Source organism: Triticum dicoccoides, chromosome 2B, assembly GCF_002162155.2.
Source record: "Triticum dicoccoides isolate Atlit2015 ecotype Zavitan chromosome 2B, WEW_v2.0, whole genome shotgun sequence".
Taxonomy (NCBI): Eukaryota; Viridiplantae; Streptophyta; class Magnoliopsida; order Poales; family Poaceae; genus Triticum; species Triticum dicoccoides.
Window position 1 is genome coordinate 87,193,714 of NC_041383.1, and position 8,502 is coordinate 87,202,215.

The window sequence follows — 8,502 nt, forward strand, 5'->3', positions numbered from 1 at the left end:
TTGGTGTAGGCATCACTGGAACTGATTTATGTGATGAACTACTTTCCAATTCAGGAGAAGGTACAATTACCTCATCAAGTTCTACTTTCCTGCCACTCACTTTTTTCGAGAGAAACTCCTTCTCTAGAAAGGATCCATTTTTAGCAACAAAGTTTTTTGCCTTCGGATCTGTGATAGAAGGTGTACCCAATAGTTTCCTTTGGGTATCATATGAAGACGCACTTCTCCGATTTGGGTTCGAGCTTATCAGGTTGAAGCTTTTTCACATAAGCATCGCAACCCCAAACTTTAAGAAACGACAACTTTGGTTTCTTGCCAAACCATAGTTCATAAGGCGCCATCTCAATGGATTTTGATGGTGCCCTGTTTAACGTGAATGCAGCTGTCTCTAATGCATAACCCCAAAACGAGAGTGGTAAATCGGTAAGAGACATCTTAGATGGCACCATATCCAATAAAGTGATGTTACGACGTTCGAACACACCATTACGCTGTGGTGTTCCAGGTGGCATGAACTGTGAAACTATTCCACATTGTTTTAAATGAAAGCCAAACTCATAACTCAAATATTCTCCTCCACGATCAGATTGTAGAAACTTTATTTTCTTGTTATGATGATTCTCCACTTCACTCTGAAATTCTTTGAACTTTTCAAATGTTTCAGACTTGTGTTTCATTAAGTAGATATACCCATATCTGCTCAAATCATCTGTGAAGGTCAGAAAATAACAATACCCGCCATGAGCATCAACACTCATTGGATTGCATACATCGGTATGTATTATTTCCAATAAGTCACTAGCTCGTTCCATTGTTCCAGAGAACGGAGTTTTATTCATCTTGCCCATAAGGCACGGTTCACAAGCATCGAATGATTCATAATCAAGTGATTCCAAAAGTCCATCTTTATGGAGTTTCTTCATGCGCTTTACACCGATATGACCCAAACGGCAGTGCCACAAATATGTTGCATTATCATTATCAACTTTGCATCTTTTGGCATGAATATTATGAATATGTGTATCACTACGATCAAGATTTAATAAACCATCAACATTGGGTGTATGACCATAGAAGGTTTTATTCATGTAAACAGAATAACAATTTATCTCTGTCTTAGATGAATAATCGTATCGCAATAAACATGATCTAATCATATTTATGCTCAACGCAAACACCAAATAACATTTATTTAGGTTCAACACTAATCTCGAAAGTATAAGGAATTTGCGATGATGATCATATCAATCTTGGAACCACTTCCAACACACATCATCACTTCACCCTCAACTAGTCTTTGTTTATTATGTAACTCCTGTTTCGAGTTACTAATCTTAGCAAAAACGAACAAGTATCAAATACCCAAGGGCTACTATAAACACTAGTAAGGTACACATCAATAACCTGTATATCAAATATACCCTTGTTCACTTTGTCATCCTTCTTATCCACCAAATATTCAGGGCATTTCCGCTTCCACTGACCATTTCCTTTGCAGTAGAAGCACTCAGTTTCAGGCTATGGTCCAGCTTTGTGCTTCTTCACGGGAGTGACAACTTGCTTGTCATTCTACTTGAAGTTCCCTTTCTTTCCCTTTGCCCTTTTTCTTGAAACTAGTGGTCTTGTCAATCATCAACACTTGATGCTCTTTCTTGATTTATACCTTCATTGATTTCAACATCACGAAGAGCTCGGGAATCGTTTTCATCATCCCTTGCATAGTATAGTTCATCATGAAGTTCCAGTAACTTGGTGATGGTGACTAGAGAACTCTGTCAATCACTATCTTATCTGGAATATTAACTCCCACTTGATTCAAGTGATTGTAGTACCCAGACATTCTGAGCACATGCTCACTAGTTGAGCAATTCTCCTCCATCTTTTAGGCAAAGTACTTGTGAGAAGTCTCATACCTCTTGACACGGACATGAGTCTGAAATACCAATTTCATCTCTTGGAACATCTCATATGCTCCGTGACGTTTCAAAAACATTTTTGAAGTCCCGGTTCTAAGCCGTAAAGCATGGTGCACTAAAATATCAAGTAGTCATCATATTGAGCTTAGCCAAACGTTCATAACATCTGCATCTGCTCCTGCAATAGGTGTGTCACCTAGTGGTGCATCAAGGACATAATTCTTCTGTGCAGCAATGATGATAAACCTCAGATCATGGACCCAGTCCGCATCATTGCTACTATCATATTTCAACTTAGTTTTCTCTAGGAACACATACAAAAACATAGGGAAGTAACAAAGCGAGCTATTGATCTACAACATAATTTGCAAAATACTATCAGGACTAAGTTCATGATAAATTAAAGTTCAATTAATCATATTACTTAAGAACTCCCACTTAGATAGGCATCCCTCTAATCATCTAAGTGATCACGTGATCCAAATCAACTAAACCATGTCTGATCATCACGTGAGATGGAGTAGTTTTCAATGGTGAACATCACTATGTTGATCATATGTACTATATGATTTGCGCTCAACCTTTCGGCCTCAGTGTTTCGAGGCCATATTTGCATATGCTAGGCTCGTCAAGTTTAACCCAAGTATTCTGCGTGTGCAAAACTGGCTTGCACCCGTTGTATGTGAATGTAGAGCCTATCACACCCAATCATCACATGGTGTCTCAGCACGAAGAACTGTCGCAACGGTGCATACTCAGGGAGAACACTTATACCTTGAAATTTTAGTAAGGGATCATCGTATAATGCTAGCTTCGAACTAAGCAAAATAAGATGCATAAAGGATAAACATCACATGCAATCAATATAAGTGATATGATATGGCCATCATCATCTTGTGCCTTTGATCTCCATCTCCAAAGCACCGTCATGATCACCATCGTCACCGGTGTGACACCTTGATCAACATCGTAGCATCGTTGTCGTCTCGCCAACTATTGCTTCTACGACTATCGCTACCGCTTAGTGATAAAGTAAAAACAATTACAGGGCGATTGCATTGCATACAATAAAGCGACAACCATATGGCTCCTGCCAGTTGCCGATAACTCTGTTACAAAACATGATCATCTCATACAATAAAATATAGCATCATGTCTTGACCATATCACATCACAACATGCCCTACAAAAACAAGTTAGACGTCCTCTACTTTGTTGTTTCAAGTTTTACGTGGCTGCTACGGGCTTAGCAAGAACCGTTCTTACCTACGCATAAAAAACCACAATGATTTTTCGTCAAGTGTGCTGTTTTGACCTTCAACAAGGACCGGGCGTAGCCACACTCGATTCAACTAACGTTGGAGAAACAGACACCCACTAGCCACCTGTGAGCAAAGCACGTCGGTAGAACTAGTCTCGCATAAGCGTACGCATAATGTCGGTCTGAGCCGCTTCATCCAACAATACCGCCGAATCAAAGTATGACATGCTGGTAAGCAGTATGACTATTATCGCCCACAACTCTTTGTGTTCTACTCATGCATATAACATCTACGTATAGACCTGACTCTAATACCAATGTTGGGGAACGCGGTAATTTCAAAAAATTTCCTACGATCACGCAAGATCTATCTATGTGATGCATAGCAATGAGAGGGAGTGTGTCCACGTACCCTCGTAGACCGAAAGCGGAAGCATTATGACAACGCGGTTTATATAGTCGTACGTCTTCATGATCCGACCAATCCAAGTACCGAACATATGGCACCTCCGCGTTCAGCACACGTTCAGCTCGATGACGTCCCTCGTACTCTTGATCCAGTTGAGGCCAAGGGTGAGTTCCGTCAGCACGATGGCGTGGTGACGGTGATGATGATGCTACCGGCGCAGGGCTTTGCCTAAGCTCCGCAACGGTATGATTGAGGTGTGTAACTGTGGAGGAGGGCACTGCACACAGCCAAAAGTTCAAATTGTGTGTTTATGGGGTGCCCCCTGGCCACGTATATAAAGGATGGACGGAGGAGGAGGCCGGCCCTCATAGGGCGCGCCCAAAGTGTGGAGTACTACTAGGACTCCCTAGTCCTAGTAGGATTCCACCTCCCACATGGAATAGGAAAAGGAGAAGGAAGGAAGGGGTCGGCCCCCTTCCCTAGTCCAATTCAGACCAGTCCATGGGGAAGGGGCGTGACCACCCTTGAGGCCTTTCTCTCCTTTCCCGTATGGCCCATTAAGGCCCAATACGAATTCTCATAACTCTCCGGTACTCCGAAAAATACCCTAATCACTCAGAACCTTTATGATGTCCGAATATAGCCTTCCAATATATCGATCTTTACGTCTCAAGCATTTCGAGACTCCTCGTCATGTCCATGATATCATGCGGGACTCCGAACTACCTCCGATACATCAAATCACATAACTCATAATACAAATCGTCATCGAACGTTAAGCGTGCGGACCCTACGGGTCGAGAACTATGTAGACATGACCGAGACTCATCTCCGGTCAATAACCAATAATGGAACCTGGATGCTCATATTGGCTCCCACATATTCTATGAAGATCTTTATCGGTCAAACCGCATAACAACATACGGTGTTCCCTTTGTCATCGGTATGTTACTTGCCCGAGATTCGAACGTCGGTATCTCAATACCTAGTTCAATCTCGTTACTGGCAAGTCTCTTTACTCGTTCTGTAATGAATCATCCCGCAACTAACTCATTATTCACATTGCTTGCAAGGCTTATAGTGATGTACATTACCGAGAGGGCCCAGAGATACCTCTCCGACAATCGGAGTGACAAATCATAATCTTGATCTATGCCAACTCAACAAACACCATCAGAGACACCTGTAGAGCATCTTTATAATCACCCAGTTACGTTGTGATGTTTGATAGCACACAAAGTGTTCCTCCAGTATTCGGGAGTTGCATAATCTCATAGTCATAGGAACATGTATAAGTCATGAAGAAATCAATAGCAACATACTAAACGATCAAGTGCTAAGCTAACGGAATGGGTCAAGTCAATCACATCATTCTCTAGTGATGTGATCCCGTTCATCAAATGACAACTCATGTATATGGCTAGGAAACTTTAACGATCTTTGATTAACGAGCTAGTCAAGTAGAGGCATACTAGTGACACTCTGTTTGTCTATGTATTTACACATGTACTAAGTTTCCGGTTAATACAATTCTAGCATGAATAATAAACATTTATCATGATATAAGGAAATATAAATAACAACTTTATTATTGCCTCCAGGGCATATTTCCTTCAGCTGGGCCCTGCCATGCCGCGGGCTCGGCCCATGCGAGGGGATTTATTGCGGCCGCCGTAGACGGTTGCGCTTTCCCTCGTAATGAAGTCATGGGAGAAACGTGCCCGCATATGGCGGTGAAGTGGAATAGTGGGCGCAGCCGATACCACTTCCCCGCGTTCGGCTATGGGTATAAATTGGAGGGCAGGGAGCGGTGGAAAAGCTCACGCATGCCCCCCTGCTTCTTCCCTGTCTTGTTTCTTCTTCCTCTTGCCTTCTCCACCGGAGCACACCCGCGCAGCAGTGCTTGTGCCCAGGGTAGTTGTTGTTGCTATCTTCTTCTCCTTTCTCTCCCTCAAGCGAACCCCATGTCGAAGCCGAAGGGGTCTTGGGGGCGGTCTGAGGTCACCGCCGCGAATATCCAGTATCTCCGCGACACCAGGCGGCTGCCGCCGTCGGAGCTGGTGGCGATGCGCGTGCCTGGGAATGAAGAGGTGATTCCGCTGAAGGAGGGCAAGCACGTGGTGTTTCCAAGCCACTTCAAGCGTGTCTTTGGGCTCCCGGTGAGCGATTTCTTCCGAGGCTTCTTGGATTTCTTTGGGCTCCAGGCGCACCAGTTGGGGGAGAATGTCGTGCTGCAGATCTCCATCTTTGTCGCCCTCTGTGAGGGCTACTTGGGGGTGGGACCAGACATCGAGTCTGGGCCTACCTCTTCTTCTTGAAAGAGCAAGGGCCATCCTCCGGGGTGATGTCCGCCTACGGAACCGTCGTGGTGTCGGTTTGGCATCACGACGCCTGCCCCAAGATGCCGCTGGAGGATTCCGCCAAACAGTGGTGGAATTCCTTCTTCTACGTTCGCAATCGGGGGCTCGAGGACCACATCAACTTGCCCCCCTTCTCCAACACGACACCGGAGGCCAAGACCAATTGGGGCTACTTCCCCAAAGTTCCACCGACGGGGATCGAGAGCTTGTGCAGTCGGATTGCCGAGATGGAGGTGCGGGAAGGGATGATGGGCCGGGATCTCATGGCTGCCTTCATCATCGTTGGGTGTTGCCGCTGCAGGGCCGACCCACACTTATTGGCGAGATGGACGGCCCGGAGGATCTGAGCCGGATGTCATCCCGGGAGCTAACGGCGGAGCAGGTCGCCGACCGTGTCAACAACATCTCCAAGGCCGGGATGCAGCAAATCTAGATCTTTAGGAAGCCGCTCTATAGCAAGTCGCGTCTGGCTCCTACGTTGAGTCCTTGGTCTCCGTACTTCACAATGGTCAAACTTATTATTCGCCCTGATGCGACGAGGGAGGTGCTTCTTGATGGAATCCGGTAGGGTCATGTCCGGCCGGCATCGCAGGTCCCGGCGGGCGAGCAAGCCGGCCCAAGTGGGGGCGTGCCCGATGCCGGGCACTAGGAGCCGGCTGAGGAGCTGCCGGCGCGTGATGGGGGTAAGTTTCCCAACCCGAGTCTTCTACGAGAGTGGCCAGACGACGACAAGGATGACCTGACGGTCGTTGGCGGTGCAGCGCCACCCGCAAGAGGCGATGGGAGCGTCAACCCTCGGCGTCAGCTTAGGAAGGCGGCTGAGGTCGTGAAGGCCCGTGAGCCGGCTAGCTCAAGCCGGTCGCACGGGAAGGACGCGGTGGCCCCGAAATCGGCCGGGAAGCGCACGGCGTCGATTCCCCCAGCGGACGAAAAGGGGGCCGCCAAGAAGGCACGTTGGAACCCGTCGGTGGTGCCACAGAGGAAGGTTGTTCCGACGGCGATCAGGTAAGGATTGTTGCATGTTCGTTGTGTTGGCCCGCCGCTTGCTTGCGTACTTATGAGTTGCTCTGGTGATGTGCAGGACGCTTGTCGTGGTGGGCGCACGGAAGATGCCAAGGGATGGCTAAAGAGAGGAGGAGGCTCAAGGGCGCTGGTGGGCTCTAGAGGCGAGGTTGGCATGAGCGGGCGCGGGACGCCGGACATACCCAGGTTTGGGGCTCTCCAGAGAGATAATACCCCTAGTCCTGCCGAGTGTAGTTGGATGATCAATAGTACAATGCCCCTCCTGGAGCTGTATGGAGGAGGAAGGAAGCTGGCCAAGGCTTGGGCTGCTCCTTCTCTCCGGTGTTGCCGTTTGGTGGCTAGTCCTATGCTTACTTGCTTCTTTCTCGTATATGTCTCTTGCTTGCCTTTTCTGATCGCGGGCTCCTGGGGGGTTTTATAGACCAACCCCCCAGGGGTACAATGGTAATGTTTACAGGTCGGTGGGTTCGTATTGTCGGTGTCCGGGGACCCGGGCTGGGCCCCGTTGAGGGCTTGTGGTTCATCGGGTTCCCCTAGATGCGGTCCCCGCAGGCCTAGGGGAACTGTGCGCTGTCTTGTCAATCGTCAGGGCGTGGCCGAGTCGAGTCGTGTATAGTGCTCTCCGTCAGGCCGCCGCTTGCTGTCGTCAGCGGTGAGGGCGGGGGCATTGTATCCATGCCGGCCCTGGTCAGCGGGCAGGTGAGGGGCACTGTTGCCACGCTCCCGCTGACCAGAGGCATGGGCGGGGCACTGTTGCCTCGGTCATTGTTGATTGAAGACTCGTCCCATTGTATGGCCTGGATGGGACGGGAGCTGACCCGCGGCTGGGTTGCGCAGCACGCCATGGGTAGTGCTGGCTTGTTGAGGAAGCTTTGGTCGTGCCGAGTTCGGTTGTCTTGCGCCGGTCGTTGGGGCCGAGTCGACGTGTCTTGCCAGGTCGGCGAGTCCGGCCGGGTTGCGGGGCTTGGCCGGGTTGAGCGACCCGGCCAAGTCCTTGCCGGTTTTGAGGGGCGGTGCCAGCCCTATCATTTTTGAAGAGGATCCGGGTTCCGTTGCCCGCCCGGGGTCCATCCCCCCACTACAAAAAAAAGACACATCCGTGACATTTTGGGCCAAACGAATTTTTTTTGTCATACATATGACACTTCTATGACGATAATTGTGACAAAATCCGGTATCATCATAGATGTGGTGGGCTCCTACTTCTATGACAAAAAATCATGACAGAAAATGGGCTTTTCATCCTGGGCGGGCCAGAGACGCACCTGCATGACATTCTTTGGGTCGTCCATGACAGAAAAAACCGTGGTAGAAGCGAGGGCAAGGAAAATTTCGGGGAGTTCCTGGTTACGGTGGGAGGTCGGGGGCCGAGCGATGCGCGTTTCTCTCGTACACGTACGCGCGTGTGTGCGAGGCGTTGGCTCTAACTGAACCGAGCGATTGCACTGCAGGCTACGTGTTACTGAACCCGAGCGATCGATCGATGGCTGTTAACTAAACCCGATCGAGTGATTCCTTTGCTACTGCTGCTAA